Below are 15,791 nucleotides of genomic sequence, written 5' to 3' on the forward strand. Positions count from 1 at the left end.
TAGAGAATTTAAAAATGTGCACGTGTACAGACATGCACCTTCTAAACTAAACTTTTTAATAGACTGGCAGACATGCTTAACCACTTTAAGGGCTTGGGACTACTAACTTTGTTTAAAACTAACCATTTTGTTTAAAAAAGGGCTTTGTGTTTGACTTTGAGTGTACTGATGGCTGGGGAAATGAGAGAAACATCTAAGAAGTTGGATTTTTTTCATAAAGATTTTATTTATTTGAGAGAGAGAGCACAGGAAGCAAGGGGAGCAGCAGAGAGAGAGGGAGAAACAGACACCCTGATGAGCAGGAAGCCTGACTTGGGGCTCAATCCCAGGACCCTGAGATCATGACCTGAGCTGAAGGTAGACACTTAACCGACTGAGCCACCCAGGCGCCCCTAAGAAGTTGTTTTTAAGAGAAAGAAGTATTCTTTAGAGGAGTTAGTGTCTTCATGGCCTGGTTCCCTTAGAGACCTGGCTTTAAGAATTTAGTTATGAGCAACAGAACCAAGAAACACCAACTCTCTCATCTCCTAACAAGTTTGAAGACATGAGCCTTTAGGAAGCAGTGTAGGGCACATTAGAAGCACTGAGCCTGGAAGTTTCAAAGGAAGCTGAGAAATAAGCAGCCATCTAATTTCCCTACAATTTTGCCTGGAAATCTCATCAGGAAAATAGAACAGGGAAATATATATACACACACACACACACACATATATATAAATTTATATATGTATATATTTATATGTGTATATATAATATAATATAATATATATGTATTTATCTATGTTGAAATAGTATTTAGTTTATGTAATTGAAAATTTTGCAGTTACAGATTTGCCACTGGATGATGCTCTTGTGTTTTCAGTAAGAAAATATAAAGTTTGAATTATAGTTTCTGTCACCATAAGGCCGACCAGATGGTGAGAAACAGTAAGATTGCAATGGCAAATTTTGAAAATAGGCATCTTGTAAAGAGCAGCACTGGGAAAACTAGAAGGCAAAAAAGTGAAGCAGGGAAGACTGGACTATCTCTATGTTATCCTGGTGTGTAAGTGCTGTGGATGGGTGATATCTTGATTTAATAACCAACTGGATATTGGTGGCTGTTGGTCCCAGTAATACTTTTATTTATGGCTTTGTGTCTCCTAACATGCAAAATCGGCCATGAGGTATCTATTGCCTCAAAGAAATGTCACAACACATCTGAGAATTTAAAATTCATACTCTCAACTTTTTCATTGCAAGGAGCCAAAATCCATGAGAAAGAGGGCAAAAGACGTCAAGGACACAGGACTATGATCAGTTGGAGGGTCTGTTTTCTTCTTCACTTTAGGGACCTATTATATGGGATTAGACTGTGGGAGAAAATGAGGAATAGAGGGGAACTACAGTATTAAATACCTGTTGTCTCGGAGAAGGAGCCACTGCCTATACCCTGGAGCTTAGCACTCTCGGGGAATACAACAGAAATATTATGAACATCAATGTTTTGTATTTTATATACAAAATCAACGAGATACCAGTTAATTTCATTTTCTCTTCATAAATACAAATGGACAATTAACTATCAGAAATATTAGAAGAATGCAACCTAAAAGAAAAACTTTTTCTGCTGTTTTCTGCTATTATAACTTGAGTCCAAAGACAGTCTAGAGATAGAATTTCCTTTGCCTCGGGGGATCGCAGTCTTTTTCTCTTAAGGCCTCCACACCGTGGAGGGAAATCTCCTTTATTCAAGTCTACTGATTTAAATGCGAATCTCACCTAAAAACAGTAACTTCACAGCAATATCTAAACTAGTGTCTAACCAAATATCTAGGTACTGTGGCTTATTCAAGTTGACACATAAAATTAATCATTATAAACATGAAAACTTTCAGCAGAAGGACTGGAAAATAAAGTTTGGGAAATTTACTAGAATGTAAACAGAAGAGGAAAAGCATGGCATATATGAAAGCAAATGGTTGTGTCTTAAGAATGCAAGGGATCACAAAATAGCAGAATTATTAAAAAATGAAAGATGACTGGCATCTAAAAAATTCTTCTGAAATTTCAGAACGTCAAAATAGAGAAGATTCTAACACTTTCCAGAGAGGAAAAAAATCACTTCTGAAGGACTATGAATCCTACTGGCATCAGAACTGTCATCAGCAACAACTGGATGTCAGCAGACAATGATGCAGGACCTTCAAAATTTGAGGAAAAATGTGATACGTGACTTTAAATTCTATTCCCAGGCAAACTACCAATTAAATCAGTCAGGAAGAAGGAATTTTCAGACATGTGATGACTCAAAGTTTATCTCCCACATATTCTCACTTACAGACTTATTTCAAGGTTTTCTCCAGCAAATCAAGAGGTTGAAAAAAGCATCAAGTGAGAAGACCACTCTTTATGTATACCTGAGGCAAATAAGTCAAATTTATTACTTGCTAAACAGATAAGAATTGTGGGTATAGAATGAAATCTCTGAACAAAGCAAAGAGTAGACCTTTTGTAAGCCCTGAGGAAGGTGGAGTTAGGTTAGTTAGTTAGGCTGACTTTCAGAAGCATCTGGAGTGAAGCATCCACTGATCAGCCAACCACGGGAGGCCTGAGTACGTAAGTGACATTATCACGGATTGAGAGGGATACATTTAAAACCTGTTCTGAGGTATCCTATTTATGATTTGGATTTGGGGCAATAATAACAAGTCAGTATTTGGTGGCAAAATAACAATCAATATTTTCTTGATCTTGGACAAGAGGAAATGTTATTCTCAAAAGACGATGGTATGGGGTTCAGGAAAGTAGATCCAAGCAAGAGAAAAGACAAGTACCAACTAAGCCCTAGTGAATCATGAGGTTGGAAGTCTGCAGGAGAGAGGTATTTAATGCAAAAGGGGATTAAATAAAATATAAAGTATATTTGAGGGTTCAGAAGGAAAATATAATGTAGTGCAATATCATCATTATAAGAACAAACATTGGAAGCCACCTGGCTGTGCTTGAGTCCCCTCTCTATTGGCTACACATCTCCACTGTATGATCTAAAGCTTGCCACTTAATCTCTGTCTCTTGCTTCATCTGTAAATTGACTATAGGAATAGTATCTATCTTACAGACATGTGAAGACCACACAATGTGTATTGCTTTGTTACAAATTACTGCAAAATTTAGTGGCTTTAAACAATGATAAGCATGTACTATCTCTTATAATTTCTGTGGGACAAGAAGATGCATGGGCTTGGCTGGGGAGCCCTGACTCGAGGTCTGTGATGATGTGGCAACCAAGATGATAGGGCTCTACTGCATCACTCACTGGCAAGTAGCGCTGGCTATTGACAGGAGACCTCAGTTCCTCTCGATGTGGGCCTCTCCCAAACATGCTGAAGGGTCCTTATGATGTCGTGGCTGTGGCTGGCTTTCTCCAGGGCAAATGATAGAGAAGAAGAGCTTGGCAGAGGCTACCCTCTTTACGACCTAATTTCAGAATCATCACATCACTTCTTCCTTATTCTACCCAGAAGAATGAATCATTCTGTCCAGCCTGCATTTGAGGGAAGTGGACACAAAAGGAGGTGTGCCAATGAATTTATACATATCTTAAACCTCTTACATATATAGAGTGCATAGAACAGTCCTTGACATAAAATAGTGTGTAAGCATTTGGTATTGTTATTTTCTTTATGAAAATTATAAACATATTTTTCAGCTGCTTGGTTGTGGTATATAGAAATATGTTTGACTTTTGTACATCTTTTTATCTTGTATTTTTAAAAATTGTTTTATTAATTTGAACAATTTATTCATGGGTTTTTTGGGAGGCTTTCTGTGAAATCAGCCACAACATCTACAAATGAAGGATATTTTATTTGTTTCAAATCCTTACATATTTTATTTCTCCTCTAATTTGGCTGTGCTGGTTAGGATCTTCCGTATGATGTTAAAAGTAGCAGTGATAATGGGAATTCTTGGTTTGTACCTGATATTCAGGGCCATACTTTTAACCATCAAATTGTGATGTTGGTAAGATGCTTTTGCAGATACTCTTTGTCAGTTAACTTTGTGTGTGTGTATGTGTGTGTGTGGACATAGCTTGCTAAGAGGTTGGGGTTTTTTTTTTAATCATACATGGATACTGAATTTTATTTTTCTGAGGCTGCTGATTTTCTTTTTCTTTTTTTTTTTTTTTTAAAGACTTTATTTATTTATTTGACAGAGATAGAGACAGCCAGCGAGAGAGGGAACACAAGCAGGGGAAGTGGGAGAGGAAGAAGCAGGCTCATAACAGAGGAGCCTGATGTGGGACTCGATCCCAGAACGCCGGGATCACGCCCTGAGCTGAAGGCAGGCGCTTAACCGCTGTGCCACCCAGGCGCCCCGATTTTCTTTTCTTATAATGTGGTAAATTACATATTCACTTTTTTTCTTCTTCATTGCATCCTTCCAGAGTGAAGTTGGGTCCCAAACTGAGGTTACTGAGTGAAGCAGACCAGAATTTAGGGCCAACTCAACTCTGAAAGTAGACCTTTGGTTATTAATTGTTCACAATTTTGTCTCTTGCAAATCCCTTTGTAGAAGACGAATTAAAAAAAATTAGGATATGCATTTATTTTAACCATTTTTTTAGAGTTAATTTTTTTCTGCCATGTATTTAGTAAATACATTCTCTTATTTTTGCAGAAAGAGCTCTTATAATAAGCCTTCGATAGTATTTCTCATGCAATGAAATAGTTGTCTGGGTCTTTCTGTAGAAAATACCAAAAAGGCATTAATATGGAAAAATTACATTTTCTTGTTTAACTTGTTTAAAACAATGTGGTCAAATACACACACACACACAAATACACACGTGCACACATTCAAACAAGCAGTGACTGAATTTAAGTACAGAAACAGACTGCTTTCCTAAATTAATCTTTCAGATTTGTATTTCACAATTATTAGTTGCTTTTGCCTTAAGTAGGAAGGTTTCCCTCAGGGCTCTTGAGAACAAACCATAACATCCCAGAGCTGGAACCAGGCAGTACACAGCCTGCATTCAGTGAAGCAGAAACAAAGCCTTATTTTATAAGCTTCCTCCGAGAATTATGAAAAAGAAAGGAAGAAAGAAAGAAACTAGCTTTTCTGTTTTTCCTTGGAATTGAGTCCTGTTGACTTTAAAGATTTTACCTTTTCCCTACTGAACACGACAACAGGTTAAAATTGCTGGTGACTAGCCAGCTAGAAAAACAGAACAGCCTCAACTCACTTTCCTTCTTTTTAGGTTAAGCTGGACGGAAGTGGCTTGTTCTTCGTCTGGTGGTCAGTGTTCTCAGAACATCAGGACTGTCACAAGGAATTGCAGGTGTCAAATCCTAATAAATGTCAAACAATTTGTTGATTTCACCAATTACGTATCCTGTGTCTCCCCTAGGAGAGTGAGGGTTGGTTTAAAGAAGAGGGTGTATGGGAAAAGCTGGCTAAGTCTTTGTACATGTTGGCAAGGCATAAAGAAGGGCAAAGTTGGCAAGAGACAGAATAATAATTACTACCATGTTCGGAGTGCCTACTATATGCCAGGCATTTATAAACATAATTTCATTTATTCTTTTGCCACTCCAGGGAGTAAGCTGTGCTATCTCCAGTTTATATATGAGAAGCTGATGCTCAGAGAAGTTAAGTAAATTTTACTTCAGTTAGTGGTGCAGCTAGGATATAAACACAGTTCTATCCAAGTCTGAAGTCCGTGCCTTAGTCATTCCACATGATACATTTTCATTTATGCTTCCTTTTGTTTGAATACATTGCCAACTGCCAATTGTATTTAAACGAATAAGCAGGTTTTAACAGTCAAATAACAGTAAATGAGCTAGAATAATCAGTCATATGTGCTTTGAGTAATACCGCATCCAGGACTACGTCGACAAGATATCCCTCTATTTGGGGTGCTATGATAAGGTAGTATCCTGCCAAGTGTTCTAAATTCAATAGGCTATGGATTTTATTAGGCATTCTCCTTAGGCAAACAAGCAGCACCTTTTTTATGGATCGTTAAAAACACCATTCTGGTATAAAGAAGCTTTCAGATTTCGTAAATTTGATTGGTTGTCATTGGTTTATGATCATGAACAAATTACCAACCAAAAATAAGTGCACCACTTCTAACAATTTTATTAACTTCAAATGATACCACCACCTGTATTAAAACTGCTGGAGAAATAACAGACTGCCCTTCAACAGATACTTGGACAACTGGTTGTTGCATTTCCAAATTTATGTTTTTATAAAACATTATTCTGCTTTTATTTTGGCAAGCAATTATATTTCTATGAATAGCTGTGAACACAGGCCTTCTGGAATTCAGAGAACCAAACTTTTTACAAATCTAAGATACCTAGATAAAATGCAACAGCCTAATTTTATGGACTTTCAACTTTGTTCTAAGACAGTTGTAAGTAGGGAGAAGAAACTGGTTGTATCAAGAGGGATTCTTGCACAGTAGTGCACGGATAAGATAAGTACAGTGTTCCTACCTTATGTGGGAGATAAAAATTGTGTGAGACTGAGCTTCAGTTTGGAATAACTATATAGAAAAACAAGGAAGGAAACTACAATCTTACATACTATAGCCCCAATTTTATTTCAGGCATTCATTCTTTTATTGGTATATAATTTAGTAATATATTATTTACTCAAACATATTATCAAAACCTAACAATTCCCCAGGATATAGTACAAGGGAAATGTTTGCTTTTGTGGAAAAGAGACAAAAAGGAGACATATACAATATATAGGACACAGAGGAAGAATCAAGTAGCACCCTGTAAGTCTTCTGCCCCATCTGGTTATACACTTTCCATCTGTTTGTACATTCATCAATTGCTATATAATAAATAGAAAGCATTCAAACAACTGAAATATATGTAAAGCAAAAAGTGAAAGTCTCTCCTGATTTTTTACCCCACTCTGACAATTTTCATTAAGTATATATCCATTCAGACTTTTCCTATTATTATAAGCACACACATATTCACAAAGATTCTATTAAATGACATATTATAAATATATTCCTGCTTCATCTATATTATAAATCATGATCCTTTCTATCAATACATCTCAATCCACCAGATTTTTTAACAGATTATGAGCATTCCATAGTATAAATATATCAGGATTAAGTTAACCATTGCCCTATTCATGGATATTTATAGTGTTTCATTTTTACCTTTATTTGGAGGAACTTCCTTTTCCTATCAATATAGTAATTATCATAGGCTTATAATTACTTACTCCCAAATCAACACTGAAGAAAGTATAAAGAGAAACATGGACTCAAGTTGTTTAAAAATGCGAGACAGTCTTGAGAATGAGGGCTATTTTGGATGATGTGGCAGAGACTGCTGTGGTGTGGGGTAAAAGGCAGCTGTTTCAAGTGAGAGGGTCTGTGTTACTGAGAAGTGGTTAACAGTCTTCTCTGTTTTTTACACTGCTGTTGCCTTGAGACAGTCATCATTTGCCCCCCTTTCTGCAAAAATCTGAGGCAATGGTCTAAATTGTAGTATCCAAAGAGCAGCTCAGAAGCCTTGATGAGCTGAATGCTGGATAAACTGGTGAGTACTGATTGACCTTTGCCTCCTCTGTTTCCCCTCCTTTTAAGTTCACAGGGCAGATGAATCTTCATCTAGTGGTATTTTCTCCTTCCCATGCTATTTCTCATTGAAAGTTTAAAAATTAAGCCCTGACCTAAAGAGATACTTGGTGAGGTGATAGCAAATATGAGTCATTACTTGTGGAATGCTCCACCATAAGAAGAGCCTGATATTCCCAGGAGTATCAGAGGAATTTATATTCTCAGTAAGAATATAAACTTATAAGCCAAAATAATAGGACATCCAAAGAGGACAACTACTTCAAAGAAAAATGCCAAACTTAAAAATATAACCAAAAAAGCAGGAGCAAAAGAACAGAAAGACCACAGATTGCAGAGAAAAATACTAACCATACTAAAAGACATAGGGGGAGATACTAAAAATGTGAAACAAAAAATTTAAAAAAAATCATAAAAAAGAACAAATGGAAATATTAGGTCTGAAAATATAATACATAAATAAGAACACAATAATTGAGATAAATAATGGATAATATGTGACTAAATAATATATTAGTGAGTTGGAAGATCAGCCTGGGAAACTCTGAGATTAAAGCAGGGAACAATGAAGTAACTGTAAATTAAAAAGAAAAGTTAAGAGAGATGGTAGACAGAAGCAGAAGTACCAATACATGGGTAAAAGGAGATCAGAAGGGAAGAAATAAAAATGGAGCTGTACAAATATTTTCTGAAATAAGAAAAGAGGGACAAACTTAGATTAAGAGATTTCACAGATGCCAAAAAAGAAAAACTAGCACGTAGGAAAATATTAGTAAAAATCTAAGAATGTAAAAAAAGAGAGAGAGAGAGAGATGACAAAAAAAAAAAAAAAAAAAGAAAGAAAGAAAGAAAAAGAAAAAGGAGGCAGAATCTTTCTTAAAGGAATGGGCTTTGTTTCTCCTCTCTACTATTGCTTCATAAGAAGCAGAAGCAGGGACTTTTTGGGACTGAGTAAAGCAGTACAGCTGTGGGAGGTCAAGGTTAAAATTAACTGGATGATCGAGGGACTGATTCAGTGTGAATCAATGAAATGCTGGAAGCACACTAGTTTTAAAGAGCCCTGCTAACGTCAAACATTGGGGTCCTGGGCAAAAATAAAGCGGTGTGCCTGGAAACCAGTTAGTATTTTGTGCTAATATTTAATGCACTAAACTGATTAGCAAATAAAAGGAGGTTATTAGCATTTAATACAAGAATTCAAAAAAAATAATAAAATAAAACTCATTCATGTGACTGGGAGCAATGAAGTCAAGCCTTCTAACTATAAGCATACCTGGAATTTCAGTGAATGTTGGTATTAGAAAATACATTATTGCTGAAAATAATAAATGTCATATACTGCAGAGCTAACAAGCTTACGTGTATTTGTTGTGTCTTCTCCCAGTTATCTTATAATGTCCTAGAAACATGTCTTAGAACATGGTAAATGTTTAATATATATTTGTTAATTATCTAATAAATTGTCTTCATTATAGTGAATAAGCATTTTACACAATGGTAGGCTATTTAAATGTCTCATTAAACAGTTTCTCTCCAAATTAATTATTACTAAAATGCATTGATTAGAGAAAATGAAAATATCACAGGAAAAATTTCAAACCACTCATGCTTCCATTCGTGCTGTACTGTTAGATGGGTTTTAAATAATTAATTACAAAAGTATTTGGTTCTGACAAGTATTCTGGTATTAAGCAATTAACACAAACATTAGCATATGTGGATTTTAGAAATCTGCCAAATAACAAAGCTGTTGAAACAAATTAGATGCTTCTTGTTTCATTTTTCTGCTCTAAATGACAAATATCCAGTTAACAAAAGTAAGGAACAGCCTCTAATTGTACACTATAAACAAAACGTAATCACTGAAAAAGTGATCCTATACGTAGGGTGCTTTGTTTTATGAGGCTATAATCCAGTCATGAAAATAAGCTCTGGTCCACATGCTCACTGTCTAAATAAATCAGACCACCAGATCTGAAGGAAATCTAATACACACATTGTTCCCTTATTATGTCCTTTCTGTTTAAATTTCTTAGGTCTTTGTGTTTAAAGGAGCAGTCCCAGTGCATTTGTTAGGAGAAGAAACTTCTATTTTCTTAGCCACGTGTAAGACAAACACAAGAAAGAAATGAAGGAGGAAGTAGGGGAAAGGGAATTCAGAAAATAAGTGCAGATTTCTTACAACCAAGTCCTTGCATTTACTTCTATGATTGCCTCATGCACCTTTATCTCTTTCTGGTCTGCCATTGTGTTCTAACTGCTTCCCTACATCTATTCCTTCCACCTTTACACAGCAGCCAAAATGCAATTTTAAAAAGATGGATCAAATCATATTTGTCACCCGTTTAAATCCCCCCAGTGGCTTCTTATTCAGAGAATAAAAGCCCAGCATGACAGTATGAACTACAAGATCTAATACAGTCCTGTCCCATCCAGATGTTATACTTTGCCAAGTGCCCTAACCCCACCATGTCCCAGCTATAATGTCTCCTGGCCTAGCACAAGACAAGCCAAGGTTTTCTGCCTTAAGCTTTACAGCTGTTGCTCCCTCTGCTAAGACAACTCTATTGCAAGATCTTTGCTTTCTAGGCTTTTGGATCTCAGTTTAAATGTTACATCCACAAAATTCCCTCATCACAAAAGATAATGCGTCTTCTGTTCTATCCCTTTCTATTCTTTCACCCAACTTTAGGTTCTTCATAGCAATAATTGTTTTCTGAAATGATCTTGTTCATGTATTTATTTTCTTCAACTCCCTCAATAGGTACTCAGTAATATTGCTTGAAGTCATGAATCATAAATAATTCTGAAGACTATTTAAAAGACTGGCACAGTGTGCAAGTTAAGATCTCTGAATGAGATTTCTCAGAAATATTTCCTTGTCTTCTGTACTAGTGGTTTTAAAATATTTAGAGAATGTGAATACCTTCTGACATGTATGGTTAGGTCTATAATCCTATCTTCAAAGAGCAGTATTGGGATAGAATCCATAGTTGATCAATCAGATACCAAATCATATGTATCTGCATGGATTATATTTTTAGGGAATCCATAGAGGCACTTCATGGAAGAGTGATTAGGAATCGCTTACATTTACACATACCTAATATTGTTCATTGACTTAAGTCTGATATTGCTTTAACATTGTAGTTGTTCATTTCTTAGAAATGAGGAAAATAATACAATTTATCCAACACTATTAGATTCTAGGCACTACGCTAGGTGATAACTGATATATGGAGATAAAAAAGAACCCAATCCCACTATCTAAAACCATACACTGGAATGTATGACACAATTATCATAAGACAAGATACCATAAAAAGTATTATGATAGAAGTACAAAAATATATTAATTTAATTTAGGAGGTTTGGAAAGGCCTCAAGGAGCAGGTAAAATTTAATCTTTTAAAGAATAATATCAACTTGACATAAGGCAGTTGGTGGCCATGAAACTGGCTAAAGACAGAACTTGGCTAAATGTTTTATCTAAAGGAAGGTTGAGAAAGAGAGGTCAGCAGAAGAGACCAAGAAGAATGGTTTAGAGACACAAGAAAGAAACAGTTGAGCAGAGTGTCACCAGGGCCAAGAAAGGAAAATTGAAAGGAGGGGGATATAGATTCAAACACTGCAGTTATACCAGTAGAGATTGAAAAGTAAGAAGGATGCTTTTGCCAATATATTCATAATGTTTCATTAGATTAGCGAAAGGTTCAGAGACCAGATGGGTTTTGAGGACTAATGGAAAGTCAGTGAATTAGAAGGAGAGAGTATAGAGTTGGCTTTTAATATTTTGGTAGGTGCGGGGAAGGAACACAAATGGAAGAATGACTTGAGAGAAAAATACTAGGGGGATTGTTTTGGTTTTCTTATTTTTAAGATAAGGAAGATTTGGACAGGTTTGTTTATAGGTACAGCGGAAGTAGTTGAAGAAAGAATTTGGAAATGAGCGATGACTGATGGCACAAGAGGTCAGATTAAACAGACAGGTATGATACAAAGGTGCTGGCAAAGACAGTAGCTATGCAAAGAAAGATTGTGTGCGTATATATACATTTTTTTTTTTTTCTGAGACAAGAGGATGATGAAAATAGAGAGGCAAAGTATTAGGAAAGACTAAGTTTTTTTTTAAACCTTTTTTTCCTACTGAGGTAAAATCCATTGTTTCAACCATTTTAATGGGCACACTTCAGTGGCTCTTTGTACATTCACAATGTTGTAAAAGCACCACAACTGTCTAATTCCAGAACATTTTCATTTTTCCAAAAAGAAACCCTATGCCCAGTAAGCAGTCACTCCCTCAAACTTCCTTTTTTTCAACCCCTGGAAAACATTAATCCAGATTAATGTTGGACATTTCATATAAATGGAATCATAACAATAAGCGGCCTTTTGTGTTGGACTTCTTTCACTTAGCATAATGTATTTAAGTTTCATCCATGTTGTATCTTGTATCATCACTTCATTCCTTCTTATAGCTGAATAATATTGTACTGTATGGATACAACACATTATGTTTCTTCATTTGCCAGTTGATTAATATTTAGGTTGTTTCCACTTTTTGGCTACTGTGAAAATTCTGCTATGAACATTCACGTACGAGTTTCTGTTTGAACTCTTACTTTCAGTTCTCTTGGATTCCACCCAAGGGGAATTGCTGGGTCATATGGTAATTCTATGTTGAACTTTTAAAAGAATTGCCAAACTGTTTTCCACAGTGGCTGATCAGGTTACATTCCCACCAGCAGTGTATGAGGATTCCAGTTTCTCTTCATTCTCATCAACACTTGTTCTTTTCCATTTTATTATTTTTACTATTATTACCTTCCTAGTGGGTGTGAAGCTGTCTTTCACTGTGATTTTGATTTGTATTTCCCCAGTGACTAATGATGTTACACATCTTTTCATGTCCTGATTGGTCACTTATATATCTGCTTTAGAAAAGTGTCTATTCAAGTCCCTTTGTCCATTTTTAATTGTTTGTCTTTTGTTGTTGAGTTGTAAGAATTCTTTATCTTATGGATACTAGACCTTATCAGACAGGATATTTGCAAATACTTTCAGTCATTCTGTGGATTATCTTTTCACTTTATTGGATGTGTCCTTTGATACACAAGCTTTGAATTTTGACAAAATCCAACTTGTTTTTTTCTTCTGTCATTTGTGCTTTTGGCGTCCTATCTAAGAATACATTGCCAAATCAGAGATACTTGAGATTTACACCAATGTTTTCTTCTAAGAATGTTATGGTTTTAGCTCTTACATTGAAGTCTTTGATCCATTTTCAATTGATTTTTATATATGGTATGAGGTAAGGGTCCAATATCATTCTTTTGCCTGTGGTTATTCAGTTGTTTCAGCACCATATTTTGAAAAGATTATTCTTTCCCTCATTGAATGGTCTTGGCACACTTATCAAAAATTAATTGACTATAAATGTATGAGTTTATTTCTGCATTCTCAGTCCTATTCCATTGGTCTATATGTCTACCATTGCCAATCCCACACTTTGATTACTGTAGCTCTGTATCAAGTTTTGAAATCAAGAAATGTGAGTCCTCTAAATTTGTACTTCTTTTTCAAGATTGCTTTGGCTATTAGAGTTCCCTTTCAATTCATTATGAATTTTGGAATCAGCTTGTTCATTTCAGGAAAAGAATGAATTAGAATTTTGATAGGGATGTCACAGAATCTATAGATCAACTTGGGGTGCCTTGCCATCTTAACAATATTAAGTCTTGTATTCTATAAATACAGAATATCTTTCCATTTATATAGACTTCTTCTATCATTAGCCAGCCTTTTCTGCCAAGCTTTTCAGCTTCTTATTTGCCCTGTTATTCCTTGCCCCAGGTGGCAGCTGCCCATTCATTTGCCTTTAAAAGGTTTTGACAAATGCCCTCTGAGTAGTCACCTCAGCTGTGGAATTTTCCAAGTTAGGCAAACTAAAGGTAAGCCCTTTGAGGTGGTCCTTCAGGGAGCCACTAGACAGGTCAAAATGGCCATAATTCTTTGAGAGTGAGTTCTGTTCTGTTCCCTCTGGTACCAGAAATCTGTACTAGAAATGTGGTTTGTTGTCTCCAAGGCTACCCGTGAGCTGAGAGTAGAGAATGGGGAAGGGGTAAGTTAAAATGCCATAAAGCTCCTTATTGAGACCTAGATTCTTTTTTTTTTTTTTTTTTTTTGGTTAAGCATTTACCTCATTGCTATAAACTCTTGGTCAGTTGCCAGAGTCCTGTTAAAGTTGATTTTGACAGCCCTTGCCAGTTTATTCACTGCTTTTGTAGAACAAGCTTTTGGAGATTCCTACTCCACCATTTTCCCCGATACCACTCTGAGACTAGGTTTTTGTCAAGATAACAAATAACCCCCAAATTTCAGTGGCTCAATACCACAAAGGTTTTTTCTTCCTCATGAATCATGTCCACGTGCATAGACTGGGGGTCTGTTCTACCTTGGTTTCAAGACTCAGCAAAACGGAACAGCCAGCATCTGGAGTTGTGTCAAGAACTCTGAGGGGAAAGTGGATGTGTCACTGACTTAAAACTTCCATCTGGAAAGATTCATTTACATTTCATTGGCCAAAGCAATTCACATGGCCATGCCTAACTTCAAAGCAGGGTGGTGGGGAATGTACTCCTATTGGGTAAGCAGAAGGAAAGGAAACTGCTTTTTCAAACTATTTGTGAAAAGCATTAACTGTGAAAAGACAATTTGAGGAGATTCCTAGTCAAGTTATGGTGAAGAGTATATTAAGTAGTCTTGAGGCTCGCAGTACATAGGGAAGTAACCATCTGAATATAGGAAGTGAGGGCTACATGGGGGCCCTGAGAGTATGTAAAACATTTGGAACCCTTGTCATATGTAGGTAAATCAATACAGTGGTAATTTAAAAATGAAAGGAGCTGTTGAGCAGTGTTGAGCAGCTGAATTAGCTATGTATTTGTAATGCATCATTATAATCTTCATTATAATCTTTATGGGATAGTCTCCAGTAATGCTTCATAGCTTAAGACCAATGAAATATATTTAGCATTACAAGGTGACTAACACAATAACGTAGCACTGAAATAGAAGTAAAGGCCATGCTTGAATTTGGGTAACTGTGCTAATTTGAGATGCATTTTCTTTCCTTCTCATAGGCTCATATAACATTTTGGACAGTTCAACCTCACTTATTCTACTTTGACTAAATCCAAATGTAATGAGGTGAAACCTATGAGGGAAGACTTGCCTGTGGCTTGGCTGGATGACCCAACCATGAAATGTTCTTGACAAGATATAATTCTTGGCCTCCAACAAGAATTAAAAATATTTTTTAATTTTAAAAAATGTATCTGTGACAGTTTCTATTGTTTCACCTCCTGAAGTTTCTAAGAGGTTTGGGAAATGAGAAAGTATGATAAAGAAATAGTTATTTGTGGATTAAAGAGAAAAACATAAGAGATTTAAAACCTAGTGATCAGGTACTCTCTACCTGGACTGAGAGATGAGAAGAGACAATTCAGTTAGATGGAACAGAACTAACTAAGCCTTTGGAACAGTGGATGGGATGGCAGGGTTAAGGTTGAATCTAGACCCAGGAGGCCCTGTGCTGGTGATTGACAGCTCTGGGAAAATTCTTAAAGGTTGTTAAATGTAGGAGGAGCATACTGGCCAGATGATAATAAAACCAAATCCAAAATCTAGAGAACATCAAGAGGTAGCTGCTTAACACCTTTCCTTCAGTGCTATGCCTGATGTGACCTTCATCACAGTATTAAGTGGGAGGAAAATACATAGCATTCTAGGACTGTAATACCACCAGCTTTGTTCACCTGTTTGCAAGCCTTGGCTTCATCACCTTCTCCCGGGTAAAACCAAGGACAAGACAGAGGCAAATAGAGAGTAACTGCCTTCAAAAGAGGCTTTTAAGAGGGCTATAAAGGAAGTTTCTAGTGAGGCATACCTGGTTTTATTGTGCTTTGCAGATATTGCATTTTTTAACAAACTGAAGGTTTGTGGCAACCCTGCATCCAACATATCTACTGGCACTATTTTCCAACACCATTTGCGCACATCCTGTTTCTGTGTCACATTTTGGTAATTCTTACAGTATTTCAAACTCTTCATTATCATTATATTGTTATGGTGATTTATGATCTGTGATGTTTGAGGTTTCTATCGTAATTGTTTTGTAGCA

At 36.1% G+C, this 15,791-nt stretch overlaps 2 long non-coding RNA genes across 4 annotated transcripts in view; one reads left to right on the forward strand and one right to left on the reverse strand.

Moving 5' to 3' along the window:
- The window catches only part of LOC103673252, a 428,647-nt gene that overhangs the window by 40,231 nt on the left and 372,625 nt on the right, over positions 1–15,791 (reverse strand). The gene's annotated exons all lie outside the window — the stretch shown is intronic.
- LOC103673251 lies at positions 2,334–10,346 on the forward strand. 3 transcript variants are annotated; one of them, XR_005832155.1, is made up of 3 exons: positions 2,334–2,598; positions 5,246–5,326; positions 7,468–10,346. It is a non-coding gene; the product is annotated as an uncharacterized LOC103673251 (long non-coding RNA). The 3 variants fall into 3 exon arrangements; XR_571350.2 differs by having other exon boundaries at positions 2,334–2,594; XR_571349.2 differs by lacking the exon at positions 2,334–2,598 and adding an exon at positions 2,840–3,557.

The sequence above is a fragment of the Ursus maritimus genome, unplaced genomic scaffold, assembly GCF_017311325.1.
Source record: "Ursus maritimus isolate PB19 unplaced genomic scaffold, ASM1731132v1 scaffold_4, whole genome shotgun sequence".
NCBI classification, from domain to species: Eukaryota; Metazoa; Chordata; class Mammalia; order Carnivora; family Ursidae; genus Ursus; species Ursus maritimus.